This window comes from Acinonyx jubatus, chromosome A3, assembly GCF_027475565.1.
Source record: "Acinonyx jubatus isolate Ajub_Pintada_27869175 chromosome A3, VMU_Ajub_asm_v1.0, whole genome shotgun sequence".
NCBI classification, from domain to species: domain Eukaryota; kingdom Metazoa; phylum Chordata; class Mammalia; order Carnivora; family Felidae; genus Acinonyx; species Acinonyx jubatus.
The window spans coordinates 82504387-82527045 of NC_069388.1; the positions used below are offsets into that span (position 1 = coordinate 82504387).

General features: G+C 39.0%; 2 long non-coding RNA genes across 4 annotated transcripts in view; one reads left to right on the forward strand and one right to left on the reverse strand.

Annotated features, from left to right (window-relative positions):
- The first annotated feature begins 224 nt into the window (after positions 1-224).
- On the forward strand, positions 225-14060 carry LOC128311216 (uncharacterized). Its single transcript, XR_008289366.1, has 3 exons — positions 225-1444; positions 2113-2162; positions 7684-14060. It is a non-coding gene; the product is annotated as an uncharacterized LOC128311216 (long non-coding RNA).
- Positions 13160-22659, reverse strand: part of LOC113603221 (uncharacterized) — a 51648-nt gene continuing 42148 nt past the window's right edge. The window contains exons 6-7 of one of the 3 annotated variants that reach the window (XR_008289364.1): positions 16041-16238; positions 13160-13394 (exon numbers count right to left, since the gene is read on the reverse strand). This is a non-coding gene — a long non-coding RNA (uncharacterized LOC113603221). The remainder of the gene's footprint in view (positions 13395-16040; positions 16239-22659) is intronic. The other 2 variants (XR_003424766.2, XR_008289365.1) reach the window with 2 other exon arrangements.

The window sequence follows — 22659 nt, forward strand, 5'->3', positions numbered from 1 at the left end:
ACAACAGAGAATAAAATCGTTAAATTGGATATGCTGTGGAGATTATAAATATCCTATTAGCATATAAAATGAGGGTTAACCTTATTTAATCACTGCATGCCAGATCATCAAAAGTCATATTGAACCCCTGTAATGTTACTGTATCTGTTCTGGAAAATAATAATAAAAAACCCACTATTAATAAACATAGCTCATAGATGCTATTCTTGTGTACTAAATTAAACTGTTGGAGAAACTCAAGTATTCCCTTAATTGCTTAACAAAATGGCAAAACTACTTTTATCTATTCATTGCGATATTATGTCTGAATCAGATATCTGTCATCCCAGTGGCCAGAAAGGTGTGCAAGGTAGGCAAATTAGCCTACTTCAAAATAAGGAAAATATATAGTCGCTTCTAGCGAGCACCACAAGTGACCTTTTGAAAATGTAAATTAAGTGATTGCACACACCAGGGGTGTGTTCAAAATGAAAATGTATGTGCTTGAGACATAGCGCTGCCATTGCTTCAGGTATTAATTGGCAGACTATGAACCCAGGGATATTTGTGTTTTAATCTGGGTCACAGGACGTTCCGTGACTTCTGCTTTTGTGATAAATCATCAGATTGCTCCGCCCAGAGCAACCTCTGTAGCTCAGCAAGAACCAGGAGTTATCCAAATTTAAGCTACAGCTTATTAGAACTATTGGTTGTGTGTAGTAACCAGAAAATCATGGGGCGTCTGGGTGGCTCAGTCTGCTGAGTGTCCCAGTCTTGATTTGGGCTCGGGTCGTGATCTCGTGGTTTGTGGCATCAAGCTGTGTGCTGAGAGCACGGAGCCTATTTGGGATTCTCTCTCTCTCCCTCTCTCTCTGCCCTTCCTCTGCTCTCTCTCTCCCTCTCTCTCTCTCTCTCAAGTAAATAAATAAACATTTAAAAAGCAAGAGATTCATGACAGCAGAATTGAAGGCAGTATGGGTCACTGCTTACCACTCGCATGGGTTGTAACTTTCACAGTTGAAGGATAGAAATCAGTGAACAGGGATGGACACCTTGGGAGCAGGTCCTCGCTGGGACAGAAAGAGCTGAAATCCATCTTCCTTTCTCGTCCTTCCTTCCCTGTGTTTTTCCTCTTCCCTTCCTTCCCTCTCTTCCTTCCAAAGAGTTCTTGTTTATATCCCTCTCAAGTTCTGAAGACTGTTTGCCTTTAATTCTTGTGCAAATCATAAGGAGCCTGGAATATAAGCATATTTATAAATATTGAGAATGATTGTGGCTATTACATTATATTCCTAATTAGGTGCATTTATTATTATTTTTTTAATCATGTATACTTTTTTTTTTTTTTAAGCGGGGCCCTGTCCTGCTTACTCTGCCTATGTCTTCTCCCTGAGAAAACAAGTTCAGCCCAAACTTCCGTGTAAAGCTCAGATGGAATTCCTAAAAAACTGAGAAGAAACTGGAGGTAAGGGGTCTGCAGGGGGCAGGGCAGCACATCCTGTAATGTCCCTCCCGACAGGGACAGAATCCAGAAGCCCAGAAAGGTTTGCATGGGAAGTTGAAGTTTGAAAAAGCAGAACAAAACCAGAAATCCGAACAAAAACAGAAATCCAATGTGATTTGATCACACTGTGTTTCAGGATGCCTATGCAAAGAAAGCCAGGTGTCTGTGCAAGAGAAACTATAGGGACCTCCTTTTGTGTCCTTGGGACCAAAGTCTGCTGGCCAAGGAAGGAGCTTTTCTTTCGGTTCAGTGCCATGCACTGGTGCAGTTTTTCTACAGGTTCCTTGGCTTCTAAGGCCACTTGCACAATAAAAAAATATATATGTATTTATCTAGAAAAATATTCTCTGGCTCCTTTCTGCTACATAGAGGGCAATATAGAGTGACTAACAGCTACTTTGGCCCTTTTTGAGCAAACGGAGTAAGAATTTCAGCTTTTATTTTTGTTCCTCTTAAACCCAATGAAAAGGTGCTCTGCCTTTCAGGAGCCATTTTTACAATTCATTGGCAGTGCTGGGTGAATTAAAGCCGGTCCTGTGCTTACACGTTTTAGGTGAGGTTGGGGGTCTGTCATGATAATATCACTTTACATTGACCTTTGTCCTTCTTTTCTTTTTTTCTCTCTTCAGGTCCAGCTTGCATAGCAATGTAGCCAGACCTCAGCCTCATCACATTATGGGTAAATGGTTTGGTTGTGGCACAGGATCGTTTTGACTTCAGAAAAGCAGTAGTCAGTGTCTAGAAGGGGGGGGGGGGGGAAGCTCTTTATTGAGAAGATCAAAAGGGACTTAAAGGCAAAAACTGACTTTCACTGCAACAGGACTGAGGACCAGGCCTCCAGTGTCCTTATTGTAATTCATTGCTTGTTTCTAGGCCCCATGATAGAATTCTTCCATAACAGACAGAGGACTTTGTGAAATTGTAAATGAGTATGACTTCAAGCACTCTGTGGAAATATATTCTCCCCCTATAGCCCATACATTATTTCTGCTTAGTTATGGTGGCTCACATTTCCCGTAACTATCAGAGAGAACTTAATTCAACTCACACCACATCACTTTAAAATTGTGCAGCTCTCTTAATCAACCTTTGTATCAGCCACAAATGTGCAGTATGACCTAATTTGAAAATGTCTCAAAGTGCTGACTCAAACTGTTAGTGAATAAAGGCTAGTCATTACCATTATGACACTAATGTGATGCAATATAAAATTGAGGGGCATCAGCTGAACATTAGTTTGCAAAAATATTAGTGATTGAAGCCATTTTCTGTTCATATTTTATTTATACTTACATGTATGTATATATACATACATATGCATATATTTATTTTTTGTTTTTCTGAAGCAGCCTTGCAACACAATGTTCAAGTATAGAGGAAGGAAGCCACGTTTTTAACACGGACAAAGCTGCTAGATTAAAGGTAGATCATGTGTACATCATGAGCTCCCCTCTATAAGATGAAGACAGATCATTGCTGAATTCTTATTTGAATATTTTTTTTCAACGTTTTTTTTATTTATTTTTGGGACAGAGAGAGACAGAGCATGAACAGGGGAGGGGCAGAGAGAGAGGGAGACACAGAATCGTAAACAGGCTCCAGGCTCCGAGCCATCAGCCCAGTGCCTGACGCGGGGCTCGAACTCACGGACCGCGAGATCGTGACCTGGCTGAAGTCGGACGCTTAACCGACTGCGCCACCCAGGCGCCCCTTTATTTGAATATTTATATACATATAAGCACTAACATATGAAAATTATCTTCTTCCCTGTACTTTGGAGCCAGATTCTAAGATTTCCAACAGCTCTGGTCCTACTTATTCCTTACCACTTTGTATCACTCACAAATTCTCTGACTTTTACATTTTGTAATAACAAGGACTCGAATTGGTTCCTTCTGTGGACTCTCTTTCCCATTCCTTTACTTGACCAAAGAAAAAAATTGAGATAGAAATACTCTTAATAAATATTGTCATTAATTACTTTTGAACAAAATAAAGTAGGATATAGGGCTGGAAATTATTTAGCCTCACCCCTCTTGATAATACTTTAAGGAAGGCAACCTAAACTATCTCTTTTCTTCTACCGTTTAGCTGGTTTTAAAGAAAAGTCCATGTGCTTATTTAATACTTAAACATCCTAGAGCTAGTATTGGTTTCAGTCTGTAAACTGATCATTAATAGTTGAAAAGAAATCAGCACGAATCTTTCCTAAGTTAGAGAAATTGTCCCAGCGATCACTCAGAAGTTCCACTCTGCATCCCAGTTTGGGTCTTTTGAAGTCTGAAAAATCTGAGCAGAAAGCTATGCGTTAGTGATCAAGTACTCCTGATTTTATTTATTTAACAGTGAGAACAAGCCAAGCACATAAACACAAAGGAGATAGGTTATTCTTTAAAATTTTCAAGGATAAGGAGTTTTGGCTATCAAGAAATTATTTAACCTGGTAGAGTGGTGAAACACACACTCTCTTTGTAATATATCACTACCAGCAATTGGTAGAAAATACAACTAAATTAGAATGCTGACAAGCTTAGTTTATCCACTTTTTAGAAAAACAGGTCAAGCCTTCAAGCAAGATGTGTAGAAATTCGCTACTATGTGATGACTTTAGTATTTCAGTCCTTTTTACATTATGTAATATGTGGTTTGGGCTGTTTTTATGACCTATGTTTTATTTCCACATTAAGATAATCCAGATTTTAAAAAAGTAAGTTTGAAAGATCTCAAAGCAGACTTGCCAAAACCAGCATTCAGAAGTGCGGGTACTTTCAAGCGCACACACACACACACACACACACACGCACACACACGCAGGCACACTTTCAATTTACCTAAAAAGGAGGAGCGCCTTTTTTTTTTTTTAAACTAAAATACAATTGTTCTTACTTTTAGGTTCCAGGGGAAAAAGGGACGTGGGTGTGATCGCTGTAAATGGATTGCCAGCCTCTTAACAGTTCATCATTCTTAAATGATAGAAGTAGAGCAGTACCCTCTGAGAAAAAATCTTTCCTGTGGGTTTGACTTTGTCCACGCTAGGACAAATTGCGTGCAAAGTTGGAATAATTCTGAGATGTAAGACACCTCCATGACTGTCCTTGGCATACTGAGGAGCTGACAGTCCTCTCTGGAAGATGAGGCGAGAATGGCCCCTGCCCTCTTAATTGATGATTTACTGTGCTCTCCCCTGGGGCCACAACTGATGATCTGTAAGCTTGTTGAATTTTGAAGCAAATACTAAATATAATCAATATATAAAAATAAAAAAAAGAGAGAGAAAAAATGCAATGAAAATTTATGACCTTAACATTCCTTCAGGGTCAAGCAATTTATCAAATTCTCTCACTTTCTGGTTTCAATTACACAGCCATTGTGGAAGGAACTTATTTTAGCAGGTTCATTTGCCTCAGTGGGGAATACAGGACTTTGGCCTAATGCTTCACCTTTAGTGCAGGCCATTTGAGCCTTAGAACAAATACCAATCATCACTCTTTGGGAAAAAAGAATCTGCATCGGCGTGGCCTATTGGAATGGGGTTTCTGTCAAGGTAAACGGTTGTCGGCAATGACTGTGGTAGAGTGGCGATAAATCCCATTTTATTGCTGAAAAATTCCAGCTTCTCTCCATGCCTGACAGCTCCCCACATTCTCATACCCATTTGGGCAATTTCTGTGCTATGTCCATCTGGTTCTCATTACCTCTCAACCTGCCTGCGTCTGATCCAGAAAAAGTGCAGGTCAGAAACAAGGGAAAAGAACTGAGGTGATGGACAAAACAGAAAGCAGGGGGGTGGCCCTTGGGGGTCAGGGTGGAGGTGAGAGAACAACAGAGAAGTGGGGATCCCAGCTTAGCCTTGGACCAGTTGCTGTAAGGGGCCATTTAGATACATTACAGAATGATAATGACAGAGCCCCAGTCAGGAAGCCAGAGGAACCTGTATTTTTAAATTCAGGTTTTTAAAAAGCACCTGTTTTAAGGTGGTGGAGGGAGAGAGGACGTGGTGGGTGGACAGGGCAGATTAAGAGAAGCAGAGAAGCAGGCCCATGGCCTCTACTAAGGGCACTGTGTCATGGAGTGGAGGAAGGACCTAGTCTAGAAGGAAAAAAAGCATCAAGGAGCTTGGATCGCCATTCTCACAGTTGGCATGCTTCTAAATATGGGGATAAAATCCTACTGAAGATTCAATTTTTGTTCAAGAGTATAATTTTTTGAAGAAGGAAACTCCAGGGCCTTCTACGGTGTTGTCTCCCTTCACTTTTTTTTTTATGAGAAAATTAATATTTAAATTGACTTGTCCTCATCACTGCCTTTAGGATAGAGTCATTCATGGAATGACAGGACTAGCACTGAGTCACTTGGGTATTGATAACCCTACACACAATCACTTTCAGAATTGCTGTGCCTTTATGCTTTCAGAAAGGTGGCCTCATTCTCTGAAGCTCAAGTCCTGTTGATCATAATTGCTTCTGACTTAAAATTACCTATAGTCACCATAAGATGCCTCCTGGGGACAAAAGAGAAATAAATACCGTAAATATCTGACAATAGGTATTAACAATAAACCCACTTAAAGATTAACTGACATTAGACTAAGACGAAGCTGCATATCTATATATGAATAAATATAAAATGTACTTATTGTGCTGGGATAATTATAATTAATACTAAAATAAAATTTATGGCCAGTATACTGAAGTATAAATGATGAAGATCTGCGAACTTTTAATCAAGGAAAAATAGAATTAGCTGAATGGTGAGATGGATTGTAGTTATTTCACCACCTGTTCCAAAAGCAAATTCTATATGCAAATATTTTAAAACCAAATTGGTGGTGTTTCTGAAACACGTTGGAAAGTTATGGCTATGGGTTGAAGACCGTCTACTGTGCTAGGTGTGTTTGGACAGACAATACCTCTTAGGCACCTTCTGCATCTCAGAGGTGCAGGGTGCATTCCAGGTCCTCAAAATGCACTTTCTGGATAGTGAGACCCCTAAGTGTGGCCATGAATAATCTCGGTTTTATTGGCTGAATTCTAATATCAAAATTACATTAAAATTTTAGTGGCTGAGCTGGACCTTGTAGACCAGAAACACTGGCTTCCAAAATTTGAGATTTAATTTCTAAAATTTTAAGCCATGCATGCTCAGAAGAAAGTCTATAAAATGTACCTGAAGTTGGAAGTGAACGCCACGTGGGACATTTAAGTGGAGAAAGAGATTGTTTTTAAACAAGATTTTAAATTCAAGTAACTAGCTAATTTGGTCTGAAGTCAATTACAGGTGATCAAAGATGGAAGTTTGTTATTCGGCAGCTTTCAAATGAATAGCTTTAGTCAACAAATACAATTCGAAAACATTTTCATGCGTAGGTATTAAAAGGCATAAACCTTTGGCTAGTACCACGTAGCCATTGAAATGGCCATAACAAACGGCACCTTTAATTTGCCAAGTAATTTCAGATTCTTGGTCAAAAAGAATCTCTCTTGCTTGAACTTTACTTCTCTGGACTGTACATATATCAGAGATGTGATCATTGAAACTCTAAAAGATTATTTGTTTCTTTTAGTAGCATAGCAGAAAATTAATGGCGTGGGGGAGGGGGAAGTGACAACTTAAGTTGATGCTTGATAGCTGTTTACTTATAAATGTGTGTCCAGATTTCAGTGTCCTGTAAAAGAAAGGGAAAATAAAGAAACCAAAGCATTCATGTGGCTTTTATGCAACTTAGGACACATGGAAGAAAGTGCTTAGAAGGCTAGTGAAATATTTACTAAACAAATCATTTACATTAAACTTTTGTATATGCAAAACCCAGAGCACCTACAAAAAGAGAAACAACTTTAGCCGTAAGGAATATTTCGGCATCAAAATGGTTAATAGTATTATAGCTTCAAAAGAGCCTATTGGCTCACCCTCAAGGATGCCCTGCAGTTGTTGTGAAAGTCATCAGATGAAGCTAGCCTTCTCAGCTAGCCTTTAGATTTGTCTGCTAACAGTAAAAATACTATAATAAATCGGTAACATATGTTGCCAGGCAAGGAAAAGTGATATAAATAAAGAGACTAGGAGACCCAAACCAAGTACAGTGTGAAAAGAATTTAACTTTCAATCTATGCATTGGCTAATTATCATTTGAAAAGTAATTTGAAAGTGTTACAGTTATTTGCTTATATTCTTCCTCATTTTTCTTTTTTTCTCTTCAGATTGCATTCTTACCCAAATACTCTTCGTGATTGCCTGCTTTGCGGCTTTGGGGTAAGTCCCAGTTTTCCACAACCTTAAGGAAAAAAAAATGCATAACATAAAAGATGCCAAAAAGACTTATGTGTCCTGATGTGCGGGTTTTGTGAAATATACATGGGTTTGTTTTTTTTTTTTGGGGGGGGGTGGCGGGGAACGATGTTGGTAATGAAATAAAGAGAAGGGGTTTGTTTCTGCAAGGATCAAGAGTGTGTGAAAGTGTGCATTGCAAACGAGGCTCCCATCAAGAAAGCCACCTCTGGAATGGAAATGACAAAGCTTGGAACACACACAATCAATTATTTTCACTAGCATTTAAAATATAGAAAACAAAATCTGCTTTGGGAATTGACTGAATATTTTATTTAGCTTTTTTATTGAGACATCCTTTGAAAAATGGCATAATATAAATAGTTTTACAAAGCAACAATATAATCAATCTCTAAACTAGAATATAAATCAAGGATTTCATTAACTGCTAGTAGCCAGTTTAAATTGTAGTCTTGTCCATAATGTCTATCTATCTATGTATGTCCAAGTTATATTAAAAACCTTTAAATGGCTTTGTAATATCAGCTACATCTAGCTATTATAATAATTAATGGTACTGTTTTATAAATCAATACATGTATTCTTGATAAATTCATATCCAGTTAATGGTGTAATTTAAATAAAAAATTAATGTAATAAAGGACATACAGAAACAGGCAGGAAATCTTTAAAGGTTAAGAGACAAATTTGTCTAAATTCATTTTTAAGCCGTTTTGAAAAAGTTTATACTTAAAATCAGCTGAGATTTACCTTGTTTCTGTAAAACTAATTTTGCTGTGTCTGTTGGTATCCAGTAATGAATCTGTGCATTATTTTCTTTTTTAACTGTTAAGTTTTAATTACATACTTATGATACTATGAGATATGTTACTACCGTTATACTCTTTTGCAATTATTGAATATTCTTTAAAAAAATAGAACAAAACTAAAAATCTCAAGCCAGTAATTTATTTTTAATACATGAATGAAATGTAAATGCTCTCTCTCTATTTTTTATATCTATAAGCGAACGGTTCTGAGAATCTCCAAAGCTATATACAAATTTTATTTAAGGTGAAAAAGGACTGATTAGCTCAATAAATTTGCATGCGCAAAAGCGCAGCGTTTTTACTGCTTTCACTGAATGAACATCCTAGGAATTTGAGAAAGAAAAGAAAAATGCTTTGAAGAGTCTGCAATGTATTTTAACGCTGCACACGGGTGGAGAAACATGTTACAAAGAGAAGAGTGTATTATTGTTCTGATTTAAAAAATACATACCAAAGGCATCTTAAGGAATAACAGGATCTAGAAAAACAACTGGATGTTGTATGTTATCAAATACAATCTTAAATCTTTCCAAATAAAATTTCATTTGGTTTATAGAGTAAGCATTTTACACGAGATATCTTTCAGAATTATGCAGACCAGTCTGCCCTGCCATTCTCCGTGACATGGTGCAGAAATGTTACTTTAATCCACTGAGCTTTTTCTGACATTTTTCTTAACATTGCTGAGCCTTATTTAGAGCAGCAAAGGAGACGTGTGCAGTTTCCTTTGACACTGATGGGTGTTTCAAAATGTTACGAGAGAGAGAGAGAGAGAGAGAGAGAGAGAGAGAGAGAGAGAGAGAAAGAGACAGAGAGAGACAGAGACGGAGAGAGAGCACGAGAGAGGAAAGATTTGCTGCCAGTCACTTTATCAATAGAGCTACAGGAGCAATTACTATTTGTTAAAAGTTTACATTTCAAATGAAGCTAAATTTTAAAGAAGGCTCATCCTTTTAAAAGCCTGCTGCTTGGAAGAGGGGGGAAGAGAATGCACGGTAGTGATCACATGTTAAAGTGCGCTCAAGTACTGGAACCATTTAAAATGTATTGTGTTTTTAGACGAAGCCTACAGCAAAACCACTCCTAAGAGGCTTAATTTAGGTTTTATAGGAGGAACATAAAAAAGACCAGGTTACAGCAACACGCTGAAATATGGGGTACATTTTAAATATCTTCATTTAAAAACGTATGTTTATTTTCCCTCCTGGGATCACTAACATGTGTCTCGACAGAGAAAGCAAGGACATGCTACATTCTTAAAAATTATCTGTTAAAGGGATCACATTCCAAGACAGGTTTGAACATTTTTATTACTACCAATAACCTCTTAATTATGTCACTGCCTTCCACTTGTTAATCAGGGACATTCAACATGGTTAACCAGTGAGCGGTTGCCTTTCGTCGACTTCATTATTATTAGGAATTAAAAACTCATTCTATTCCCATCATCATGTTTTTGCATCTATGATTTTAGCACTGCTAGAAACTTACCTGCTTTAAATACAGAACACCTAAGAAAAGGTCTAGATGCCCATAACAATGTTGTTAATTACTTCTAGGTGCAGCTCATGGAAAGCTTTAAGAGATGGATAATTTTACTTTTCCTGTCTTGCCCCCCTCCCCCAACCCCGCTGCCTCCCCCACATCTCCCACGATTCCTATTTGAACCAATTTTAGGTTCCTTGTGCAGCCACCAGCGTCTGAGATACTCAGAGACTTTTTTCAGAGAGCACGGTGTAAGTGGAGTAAATAAAATCATGTTTCACTGTTGCTTTATCAACCCTCCTAGGTAGTTTTCCTGCCAGCCAACCTGCACTGTTAAGACCCAGAAAATTATGCAATAGTGACTTCTTTGAGGTTCTCTAATCAGATGATGGCCAGTGTTAGGAGGGGAAGGGCCCAAGGCAATGTTGCTGGCACTTAATGCTGGGCTTGGTCATTACTTGTCTGGTAGAGACCAATAAACAGATGATTACTATCCTATAAGGAGCCAATATTTTACATTTATCCTAGTTATATCTTTTCTTTTCAACGTCTTATAACAGAAAGTATTTGTCAAGATCTATGAGGAATAACCTCACAGGCCCCTTAAAAATAAGAATTTTCCTAGCGTGAAGTGATGCTTTTTGTGCAATGGTGTGAATGATTTTGGTTTTTATAAGAGCAAAGGTTTGATTACTTTAAAGTAGTTCTCTTTCAGATGTGGACTGTCCCAGACCCCATCCCCCACTCCCACGTCCCCCTCTCTCCTCTATGACAGGTTCACAGGCTGCAATCAAGGGGTTTTAAAATGCAAATATTTATATTGGAGCTCTGGCAATAACAGAGTCGTTTTGCTTCCTCTGTTAGCCTGTGATAATTGATGCTTCATACCTGGAACTACGTTTCATTTATCTCTTTACACATGAAGATATTACATAAATAAAAGATAATTTATGGAAAGGAAACAGCCATTTGAAATAATAATCCTAAATTTGACTGTATAATCTTAAAAGGCTTTAAGAGTCAAAGATGCAGATTTCTACAGTTTTAAAGAAAACTTGATCGCACCTGGGAAATTTGTGCATTTTTGCACACTTACTGAATTTGAATGCCTGCATGGATCAAAAACAAAAAAGAGGGATAAAAGGAAGGCAGGAGAGAAAAGGTGTGGATTTCACATGTGCTTTAAACTAATGCATTCGCCCACACGTCCACAGACTTCTTGTTACAATTTTATTGACTTTTTCTTTATATCCGAAAATAATTTCTAAATAGCTAATGCAAATTGCAAAATAGTGAGACTTCTGAAGGGCCTTTTCTTCCCGGGGATCCTCATCTTAGAATGAACAGAGGTATTCCCAGAACCGGACCCTGATCTCACAACCTCATACAAAGCCAGGCAATTCTTGAGCCAAACAAAGGGTGTGTAAGCGATTTCATTTATTTTGATAATCCTCCTCTTGCACAGGAGCATCTTGCTGTCTTTGTCAAAGTGAATGACAACAATTTGGCTAACTCTCTCTGAGCTGCGCTCAACAGTGACAGGCAAATTATCAGAGGCCCTGCACTTCTTATTATCAGAGGAGAAGCCATCAGGGGGACGCATGGAGGATACCTCTCCCTTGTCACTATTTGTCAGTGGGACAAGGGCCACTGCTATGGGTAGCTGACAGGTAATTTCAACAATAACAATTACTCCTATTACTGGTGTCATAAACAATTCGCCCAAGGCATGACAATAGCAAAGCTTTATAATTCAATGCCATATAAATAAATGCCAGCAGGTAACAAGTAATTTAGCTCCAATCAAGCTTTCACCCCGGCATTAATATTGTTGTTGCAAGAAAATAGAAAATTGAAAAAACTCGATATGTTAATGAATTAAGAGAGGTTCAAGGGCTAGACAGAGGGGTTGAAAAAGGGAAACCAAAATTATTATGGGATCATATTTGGTGCCATCCTGAGGGCCAAAGAGCAGCATCATTACTATTAGATAAGAAGGGGGACCAGAGATGCTGTTGCCCTCCACTTCAGACCTGGGAAAAATGTGACATGGCCTTTCAAAATCCCCTTTCTCTGATTTCTGAAGACTGTAAGTAGAAATATGAGAACGTGTCTATAATGCAGCATTTCACTGGTTTTTTTCTTCCCACCTGAAATATTTCATATGCAGCAGAGGCATGAGTATCAAAGGAACATTTCCGCCTGTTTAAGAAAATCGCATCAGCACCTACTTCCTTTACAGTAAGTCTTGTAACAGAAACTGTTTTAACAAGCCTATTTTTATCTTTGGTGAAGGTAATGCCGAAAACCCCTCTTTGCTCTCCAGCTGTCCACCTTTTGGAAGTAGACTAGAGGACACGGTCCAATCTTCCTCCATAAAACTTCCCGATGAAACGAATCTGCAATTTCAGTATTTGTCCAGCAAGACAATGTGCCATCATGGTGACAGCAGTAAAAGAATTTGAAAATCTGTAATTAGGAGAGCTGCGGAGCAATTAACGCATGTCAAATTTTACTTCATCAAGTGCCACTCTAATTTTCCTCTAAAAATTAATGGATTTTTTTTTCTTTTGGTATGTGTGTGTGTCCCCTTAAGGCAATGTTGATTCAAATCTGCTCAAGATGCAGTGTTGCACAGCTAAGCATCTTCTTGATTACAATCCGCCACCCTTCTAACTGCGCTCATTCTCACTGCCACGGATACTTTGTCAACAGTCAAATTACACCACGCTGATAACAATGCATAATGGTGTTCCTCCTCTGAGGCCCCTGGCAGGAGATGGGGTTCATAAAAATGTGATGTTTTCTTCTCAACTGTTTCTGAAGGAAGTTTGTATGACCAGGTCATAGTCAGGCGTTAATTTTTTGAAATTAATTTGTTAATTTCAAGAAAGGGAAGATAATGATAGAATATGAAAATACCTCACTGAAAAAAAATCAGAGGAAGAATGAGGAATTGAGAATATCTGTGGCCAAAGTTTTGCTTAAACACTTTGTTCGGAGACATTTTCAAGAGCACTACTCTTGGTAAAATACCAGAGCTTTTTTTTTTTTTTTCTTTACTTATGAGCTATAAACATTGGAAGCCTCTCTTGAACAGACAGTATTTAGATTGTGAGAGAAGTTTGTTTAACTGCCATATTTGCCAGAATCTTCAAAACATCACAGGACACAGAAGATAAATGACTCTTTTTTTTTTTCTTTTTTTTTTTAGGGTCAGGACTGTATCTTCCAGATAAATGTTGATTCATTTTAACTATTTTTTATCCTACTTGCTTGTTGCCGATTCATGTGCTTGAGTCATCAGCACATATGAGGATTGTTTCTCACTGGAAAATGAGAGAAACAGCAATTAGATGATTTTACATTCGGTGTAAAATCATTTAGAGATCAGTCAGATTTCATATTTCTAAAACAATCAGATCCAAAACAAAAATGGACATTTAGCATTAAACAAAATGCTAAATGAATCTCTTTGCAGACTCTTTCAGGGAATGGAGACCATTCACATGGATTGACATGCCAATTTTCTCATCGTGTAAGTATATTTTTGATCGGTTTCTTTAATCCGATTTATTTAGTAAAAAAAAGAAAATCTAAATTCATGGTGTATACGCTTCCTTTTGTCTTTTAATTCACAGGTTGAATATGGTCTTTTCATTTACCTACAACTAACTCAAAAATCTTACATTTGATATTTTGAGGTTTGTATTTCCAAATATTAAAAAACTCTTCCCTTCCTTATGGCCCCTCCCCAGCATGTTCTGAAGTGGTCTCTTTCAGACAAAAGAGAATGACATCCCCCTTTCAACTAGCAAATGTTGGATTCCCTAAACCAACTGGGGGTAAACTGGAAGTTTTGCAATTAGATTCACACAAGCTGAATATGTTCATTATCTCCAAACATTCTCCTTCGAACTTTACAAATATAACACTACTGAGTTTAGAGTTTCCTGTGGCTTGTTTACAAATAAAGGTATCTTGATAAAAACCAAGCCCTGTGTATTTCTGAAAAACAAAAAACCATGCAACAATCTCATATGAAAACACTACAAAAGGATTGTGAAGGGAAATTTAAAAGGAGAAAACTTGATTATATAATGCAATCCAGCAGTAATCAATTTTACCTTCAATATCTTGCTTTTGTTTTCAAAATGCTAAATAAACAATACATAATGCATCCCTCATCAGCCAAACCATGGAGGCTCTGTGCTCAAATAACAGGAAACATATTCAATTTTCCTAACAGAAGACAGTTCATTAAGCTGTGCCACATCAAATAAAACTTTAATTTCTCCAGCATCAGAGTCGCAATGAAAGCAATTGAAGAAGATGAGCCATATGGTACTTCTATCAGCAAACACATATTGCTCATTCCCCCAAAGTTTTCTAATTCTGCTCCCCAGACCTGTGTAATATAGATAATGTGCTCCGAGAGCAGCAACCATGAGCTATCCAGTGTATGCTTCTAATACTGTATTTAATGGGAAATAATGAATCATAAAAGCCTGGAGAAGACGGCTTTTGCTAACCTAAATCTCAGCTGTAATTTCATTGTTCTGTGCCTAAGATGCTGTTCGCCCTTTCCAAACAACAGCAGTTGAACATAATTATGCTGCTTCAAACCTGGGCTTGGAAAAGCATCCCTAATATAACCAAGTTTCTATTAACTCCTGAAATCCTGAATTTAATGATGCACTGATGCAGACATTGATAGAACCGAGCATGTGTCATTTTAAAACCCAAATAAGCATTTTTCTCCTTCTTCTTTTGGTCAGACTGCTCAATGCATTTATGTTCCCTCCTCCACCCCCTTCTCCACCCCCCCACCCCCATGCAACAGGAGTGGCATGATTAAAAATGAGGAGATTTTCTTGTTATTAGCAAATTTGACATTTGCCTGATGAAATGCACATAAAATGTGAAAGCTATACAGTACTTAGAAGAAATGTCTCTACTCCAGTGCAAGCAACCGAGATGAAATAATTTAGGCAAAGGAAATGTAAAGACCCTCGTACATCTCTACCGCAGAATGCTAGGATTGTATTATAAATGAAAGAACCAAATCTTGCCGAGCTTTTAGGGCAATAGTGTTTTGACACATGTGAAGTGTATAGATAGTGTTTCTTCTCTCACCTTCACCGCTTTGATTATTAACCTAAACGTAATACGTATGCTCGAACGCAGCAATTTCCGTGTCATGGTCCAGCCTGTCTCTGGCAAGATCCTGGGGCTGGGGCTTAATTCCTTTTTAGAGGAAAAATGTTCCTTTTCCCCCCAAATAGGTTGATGATTTTAGCTCTTCCATTTTTAAAGCTCATCAAATCAATATTTTACCAACACAATGCTAATTTAAAACACTATCAAATAACACTGCGGATACATATTGAAAACATATTTTAATGGTTTTGTTTGTTTTGGCATCGTATGAACCAAGGACGATTAAATTAAAAAGAGACTTTTAAAAGTTAGAGATTGCCTTTTGAAAGCTTATTAAAATCAGCATGTTCCATGCCTGTCTCTGAATTAGCTCTACACACTTGATTGCCATCATTAAAACGAGTTGTTTGGGTGCTGCTCCGTGATGGTTCAAACCCTTCCTCAAAGCCGATTCTTACTAGTTATTAACTTGAAATCTCCTTCCATTGAAATAAAAAAAAAAAAGTCATTCTAGCCAGTGGAGGGAACAGTCACCGAAAAGTGAAATAGCATAGCGAGACAGCAACGTTAAACCCCGAAAAGACCAACAGGTAAAATAACTACAGCAACATCTAAAACACACTCAGAAAAAAAAAAAAAAATCACAACAACAGAGAAGCAGTCCATTGATTATATTTCATGAATGCCTTAAAACAAATGTTTAAACAGTTTTCTGAAACAGTGCAGAAAACCTCTGCATGCTCCACTGGGTTGCAATGACAATGGTCTATTGCAATGTAAAACACGCTGGAGGATAAAAAGGTGCTTTTTGTTACCATTTTATCAAAGCTGTTCATCTTCGAGCTGCAGGCAGCATTTTGCTGGAATTGCAGATATTTCTCTGTCCAGGCTCCTTTGTTTGTGCATCTCATTTGCATATATTTATCTCCAGCTGAGGGTGCTTTCTGCTCATTAAGGCCTCCCTTCACATTATTTCATAAGCCAGCTGCTAAGAGGGATTTCACCTGTGGTGACTGAGAAAAGAGGGGTGAAAAACTAAATTCTTCATAAAAAGGAAATCTTCTGAGTCTCTTCCCCTATAAATGGGCACCATTTGTGTTAAACAGCCTCTTGTCATGATAGATGCCTCCAGAGGTCAGGGGTTAAAGTTGATTTGAAGGTCAGCAGTAAAACAACAGACAAACCAGACGCCAAACTGGTTCCTTAGCTGTCGGTGGGAGCTGTGGTACAAACAGGTCTTGAACCTTTTTCAACCTCTAATAAAACAGGGGATGAATCTGAAGTGGATCAACCAGGCCCCTGAGGCAGCAGCACAGAAAAACACAAATAATATCAATATCAGGCAGCCACAGGAAACAATGGGGCATTTCTCCGTTCTACGTGCATGCTGCTATTGTTTCAAGGGCTGGGGAATTAATTCCACTTATTTATTTAAGGCGTGTCAACTCACTGCCTAAACCTGTTTCAGTGTCAAGATGAATAAAACTTTTATGGCTCATAAAATAGAGCCATTCATCTCAATGTTCTTTGTGGTGCGTGTTTTTTTTTTTTTTTTTCTGGCATACTGAGCTAGGCCTCTGCTCCTAAATGGTTACATCTGAACCCACTGTTGCTATGATCCACACCATATTAGAGAAAAAATTATTTCACCAGCAAATGGATCTCAACAGAAATGACAAGGAAAGGATTTTAGCTGTGATGTAATTGTCCCAAAATTCCTCCTAAATATGCCTCATGTGATTGCATCTGTTTTGAGCATGAGTTATTTACAAAGCAGAAGTTTCATTATTTTAAAGAAAAGTTCAGACACAATAGCAATAAAATATTAGTTTCCTAGACTATTATGTATTTCATTTTACTTTAGAAATGCAATCTGGTTAGGGTAGTCCTTCCCATTCATCTTTTTTTTTTTTTTTTTGCCCAAGTTTTCACTGTTACATAGTCGGCTTGCACCCAGGTAATAATCAATAGTTACCCAAGTAATAATCAAATACCTTCTTTAGCTCCAGTGCTTTGACTATTATGTGTAATTTTTCAACATTAAATGCCAAACATCAATGGAAAGGAAAATGCATCGAAGTGCCTTTTGTGTGAGTTTTTTCAAAGTTCAGTTTTAGAATTTACTTTGGATATCTGACTGGTGATTTTAATAATCATAGAGAACATTAGAATTATATGAGATAACAAACACGTTAACATTCATGAAGTGCCACACACAGTGCTAAGTACATGCATTTTCTCATGCAGTTATTAGTGATAATTCAGTCCGATTCACAGAAACCTATGTAGAGTGGGCTGTAAGAATAACCCTCTTCATTACCCAGAGCATAACTTAGTTAAAGCAAAAAATTCCAATCAAACAGTATCATCATTCCTGCAGATGCGTTAATAGGTAACATCACGGAAGAATGATTGAAAAGACATCAAAAGTGATGATGAGCAGAAAGACACAGTTTGAGGACATTTCACAAATTCTCCAATCACAGCAGCTTAATTCATGTCTGTGATAGCCCTTTGCTCCATCCCAGTGTAAACTGATTTGTAGAGGAGTCACTTACTCTGTTGTCCCAGTCGCTTTGCTCTTGAGGGCCTCCCACGAATATGATACTTTACTTAGGGTGCCATAGTATTTCTAATTTAGTTGGCTTGTGGGTCAGTTTTTCCACATGAACTCAAGTTTTTCAGCAAGTAAATTATTTGGGAATAGCCCAAACACAAGTTGTGCCTTCACATTTTCCCCGGGCACAAAGATGTGGCCCTGGGGAAGGAGGGGCAGTTTTTGGGCGCCAAAGGCCGCTCAGGATTCGACCGCTCTGTACTTCCTATTTGAACTGGTGTGTGTGCCAGCGGCTTTGCACAGGGATGGCCCATTTACCAGGCGGCCCTGTCTGAAAATGGAATTGCTTTCAAGTGGCCACCAGGCGCTGAGAAAAATATTTCAACTCAAAATTGATTGGGTTTTGGTAATCTATGGCAATGTGTTCTCATTTAAGCACGGAGTGGGAGATTTTTCTTCTCTAACCAATTACAGTGTAAAAAATGCAAGCAGCCCTGCTTCGCACAAGGAGTGCAACTTGTGGTTGGAGACATTTTCCAACTTATTAAATGTTGTTTATATCCTCATTTTTGTAGACTCTCTGTCTTCCCAAAGCATTTTATAGCTCCCTCTGTATCTGACGTATCCATTTTCTTTCGGACCTTCCACATTAAATCCAACCCCACTCCTATCCACCCCCTCCCCCCACCCAGCCTAGAACCTCCAAGTAGCCAGACTAAAGCAAAAGTACACAATTGACTCCCCCCAACGTCTGCACCCATATCTCTGGGTTTTCTTGCTAATCTAATCGCTAATTCTTAAGCTTGGCCAAATAGTTAAAAATGTTAAGTGCTAGCAAAGCCTTTTACCTCCCCCTCCTATCTGTCTCTGTTTATGGAATGGGCCCAGTTTCCTCCTCTTCTCTTTCAGCCCAGGGTCCTCAGGTCAGAACACTGTAAATACACACAGCCCTGGCCCGACCCATAAATCTGAGCAAAGGGCAGGCTTATATATTCAGATAAGCGTGGGTGAGGGCGGGGGCATGGAAGGCGCGAGAACCAGTGGAATCTGATGCTCCACAGCCGTGTTCAGAAAAGAGAACTAAAAAGGCCAAACATCTTTAGTGGGGAAGGAAGAAAGATTTTTGTCTCAAAATATCTCTCCTTATTTCTAATAGAAGAGGTTGGCACTTCTTTTCTCTTTTTTCTTTTTTCACTTTTTCTACATTGCTTATCTTCATATCCTTACCAAACATATTATCTTAGACACAAACAAATTAAACAATAAATTTCATTTATTTTGTATGTCCTTTTTTTCCTCTTCAGTGTATTTGTTTGTGTTTTGAACTTTGTGGGGTGTGTGTGTGTGTCTGAGAGAGAGAGAGAGAGATGTGAATTGGAGTCATTTTACCAGAAATTCTTTTCTACTGTAATTTTTCAAACCCAAGGTCTTTGACTTAAATAACCATGTTGTTAGTCACCACATTGAATCCCAAAGAAAAACATGTCTGACGAGGTTGGAAATGACAAAGTGATAAATAAATGGTTATGAATCCTTCAGTCTTCAAGGCTTCTACTTTATTCCCAAGTCCAAATCTTTTCTGCTGGATTTTTAAATCTCAAAATTGTCTGTGACTCCTGAAAGACCGTCCTCCGTGGGAGATGTGGCCCTTGTGAACATGGATATTGTCACAGTAGAAAATCCTGGGCAAAGGGTGCCTGGGTGGCCCTGTCGGTCTGATTTTGGCTCAGTTCATGATCTCCCTTGTTCGTGAGTTCGAGCCCCGCGTGTGGCTTGCTGCTCTGTCCCCCGTCCCCTGCTCCTCCCCACCGGTTCTCTCTCTCTCCTCTCTCTCTCTCTCAAAAAACAAATAAACTAAAAAAAAAATCCTGAGCAAGGTGACCATGGCTGACAATGTACTTTCCATCACTCCTGTCCCAATTCTCCATTATATGCAATGAACTGCACCACGAATTCGCCTGTCATTTAAGACACTAGGAAAATGTGGCTCTTGATTTGTTTTCAATCAATATTTTTATATTTTATCACATAAACATATATGTCATCCTTAGCTGATTTTTCCAGGTTTTTCTTTTGGCTAATAGAGAACTGGTTTTTCAAAAAAAGGCCAACTCATGTTCCTCAAAAGAGCTTCTTGGGTGGAAAAATTAGTGAAAATTCCATATAGGTAGGAGAATTTTATGGGAAAAATTATCAAGAGAGTAATTGGGCTGGCAGCCCAGAGCATTTTCTATAGCCTCCTCTTTAACAAACCCTTTAAATAATAATGATGACAACCATCACATTACCATTACTTGGGAACTTACCTTTGGAAAGCAATTGTACTAGGTGCTTTAGATACATATTACTTTTAATCCTACAACAAGGTGGCAAATTAAATATTGGCAGTCTTTATTTATAACTGAAAATCTCCGGTTTGAAAAGTGAAGAAACTTGTCCCAGAACATGCATTTAAGGCCAGAATTTGAGCGCGAGACTGGCCCCAGAGCTGTTTCTTCTGAGTTGCTTCTTGGGGGCTCAGGTTCTCTGTCTTCATGGTGAGGATCTTGCGTGGAATGGTGTCTCTTTAGTGGTACTCTGTGTCTGGGTTGGTTTTCTCCAGCCCACGCCCTTCCTGATGCCTGGGCCTGGTGTCTTCCACAGTCCCGGCATCTCGGCTTACCTCTCCCAGTCCTTCTGGGCCACACGACTGATGCTAGACTCATTGGTCCCTCACCTGACCTACTTCTCCTCTGTGATACACCTGCTGTTTAACTGGGAGCACTGTCACTCCACACAGCATTCTGGGCTGAGGGCTTTCTGCCTGCCTCCACTCTCTCCCACCTCATCTACCTCGATGGCCACCCAAGCCTGGCAGAGCAGAGATGGGTGCAGGGGTGTTATATTCCCACCCTCTGGGTGTGAATCCTGGCTCCTGTTTGCCAGCTGTTTGCAGCCCTGGAGAAGTGACTTTACTCCTCTGTGCCCTGATGTTCTCATCTGTAAAATGGGGCTGGAAATATCACTTATTTTATAAGGTAGCCTAGTTCAGACTCCTGGTTTTGCTTGACTGAACTATAGCCGGGCTCTCCCTCCTGTAGTCCAGCCTCCTTTCTTCACCAGAGTTATCATTAATAAGTAATAAGCATGATTCTTTTCTGGTTAAAACTCTTTAAGACTCCCTGTTACCCTCAAGTCCAACCACTTAGGCAAATGCCCTGCCGATTGGTCTTTTCCATCATGTCCCCCTAAGCAATTTGCACTCTGACAGCAAAAAATTATACAGGTGATACTCTCATATGCCTCCAGACTTTTGACGTGCTGTGCTCTCTACTGGGAATGCCCTTCCCTTCCTTTCCCACCTGGTGAGTACACTTATCTTGCATGGTTCAGTTCAAGTCACCTGTTTTTTAGGGCAGCGTAAATGGAGTTGGTCACTTCTAGAGTACATTCCCCTGTTTGAGAACCTCAGATGTTGAATGGTCATTATATGCACTGTAATTATTTGTCTCCCGCTAGTGTGGACCCCTGTGGGCAGAGATACTGTCTTTTTCAACCTGATATCTTTTGTTCGAGAGCTTTACATATAGGTTAGATTTAGACTAATATATAAAATATCATTCTCCACTCCTAAAAAAAGTGACTTAAAGTACATGAGAATGACATGCCTGTGGATGCTAACTAGTTGAATTAACTCTTGTTAGCTTTAGATGTGTTAAAGACAGTGAACTTGTAACAAAATTAAATTAAAAACTCAAGCGCAGTTATATTGTTCTTACCACCTCTGAGATGAAACCGTCATGTTTTTTTTCCTAATACACTAGTACATGTTACAATTTTCTGACACCTTAAGAAAATCTGATAATGGAAATTCTTTAGAACATCACTGAGGTCTCTCTATTTGATACAATGTTTCTTTAGAAAAGGAGCCAGTTTTTTCCCCCTTATTTGCCTTTGCCCGAAGCATAGTATTTCATGGGAGGCAGTGTATTAGTGAGTAGGATCATAGGCTCTGGAGCCAGAATGCCTGGGTTTGAATCCTGGTGCTGCCACTTAAAAGCTATTGTAACTATTGGCTCATTGTCTCGGAGCCTGTTTTCTCATCTGTAAAACGGGTATCATAGGAACATCTACCACAGGCAGTGGTTGCGAGGCTCCAATGAGTTAATGTATCTATGAACTTAGACGAGTTATAGTAGGTGACTTCGAGTAGATGCTCAGTAAATGTGCCCTATGACTTGGTTGGTGTTTACAAGAGAGCCATCTGGAACCCTGGTAGGAAGGCGAGGGGTATTTCATCATCAGGGAACAGTGGAGAGAGATGGGAGAGCCTTGAGGGGTTGTGAGGGTGGGCCCATTCACCGGTGCAAGGATGAGCTATCCATTCAGAGGTCATTCCAACACGTAAGCAAGTTAGCAGTGCATTTCATCATTTTATACATGGAGTTAAATCTAGGAGCAAAGCTCAGTTTTTAAAACTGTTTTGTAATGTTTATTTTGAGAGAGAGAGATCAGGGGACAGGCACAGAGAGAGCAAGAGAGAGAATCCCAAGCAGGCTCTATGCTGTCAGCCCAGAGCCCGACCCAGGGCTTGAGCTCACAAACCTGAGCCGAAATCAAGAGTTGGATGCTTAACCGACTGAGCCACGCCAGTGCCCCATAAAGCCTAGTTTTAATGTAGCGCTTAGGGTGGCTGGCTCTAGAACTGTCCTGCCTGGGTTTGAATCCCAGCTCCACGACATGCTGGTTGTGTAACCTTGGGCAAGTGTCTTCATTTCCATAACTTCCAAGTTTTCTCATTTGGCAAGTGAGGGGAAAAAGGAATAAAGTTTACCTTCCACCTGTTGTGAGCATTAAAGTGAAAACAAAATCACACAACAGGCTTATCACAGTGCTTA